At 40.4% G+C, this 1,065-nt stretch overlaps 1 non-coding gene across 1 annotated transcript; it reads right to left on the reverse strand.

The window, feature by feature from the left end:
* Positions 1-544: 544 nt before the first annotated feature.
* Positions 545-682, reverse strand: LOC119923381. Its single transcript, XR_005448842.1, has one exon. It is a non-coding gene; the product is annotated as a small nucleolar RNA SNORA7 (small nucleolar RNA).
* Positions 683-1,065: the final 383 nt, after the last annotated feature.

Below are 1,065 nucleotides of genomic sequence, written 5' to 3' on the forward strand. Positions count from 1 at the left end.
GATAAAATACCATTTTGGGTGAGATCAATGATTCATCCAGAACTAATTTGATATACAGCAATGGCATTAGGATGCATGGAGGAGGAGTAGGATGATTCCCTCCTTGGCACATCATTAAAATCAGGAATGTACCATCTAACATTCCTACATTCCTCTAGGAATTTTTTATGGACATCTATCTAGTCAATCAATTAGTCACATTTATCCAGCACTTACTATGTGCACAGCACTGTACCAACACCTGGGAAAGTAAAATAGAGTTAGAAAACACGATCCTCGCTCTCAAGGTTTTTACAGTCTAGTGGGGGGAGACAGACATACAATATTTAAAAGGTCTTGTCTTATGCTTCGAGTCATCTCCGACATATAGTGACTCCATGGACATCCCTTCAAGAATGCCCCACTCTCTCCATCTGCAATCATTCTGGTAGTGTATCTGTAGAGTTTTCTTGGTAAAATTATGGAAGCGGTTTACCTTTGCCTTCTTCCGTGCAGTCAACGTGAGTCTCCACCCTCGATTGCTGCCCAGCATAGGTGAGTTTTAACTTGTTGCAGATTGCTTTCCACTCGCTAGCCAGAGCCCAAGCTAGGAATGGAATGGGTATGTCTCTGCTTGACTCTCCCTCCCATACCCAAGATAGATAGAGTACTGGAAACTCTCCAGGTATGATCCTGAGAGGGGATTTAACAGGTAGAAGAAGAGAAAGGAAAATGGATCACTGGATGACTAGCTGCTAAAATAGTAGGGTATATAAGTTGGTATACTTACATGGGTATATGTACATAAGAATTGGCCTGAGAATTCTTATGTTATAGTTGTGGGGAATATGATCTAGGGAAAAGAAAAATTTACCAGAGGAGACCTATTAAAGGAGGTGTTATTTCAGGAGCACTGAAAATGAGGAGAACTGCGGTCTGGTGGATTTAAGATACCTGTCCCTATTAAACCCACAGATATTTTCACAGAACACAATTTCCTGTGCTAACAAATTCCATATGTTTACCACCTGCTGGATGAAAAGAGTATTTCCTTCAAAAATTCAGCTCTATTTTTGGTTTAAATCT

This window comes from Tachyglossus aculeatus, chromosome 2 (assembly GCF_015852505.1).
Source record: "Tachyglossus aculeatus isolate mTacAcu1 chromosome 2, mTacAcu1.pri, whole genome shotgun sequence".
Classification (NCBI taxonomy): domain Eukaryota; kingdom Metazoa; phylum Chordata; class Mammalia; order Monotremata; family Tachyglossidae; genus Tachyglossus; species Tachyglossus aculeatus.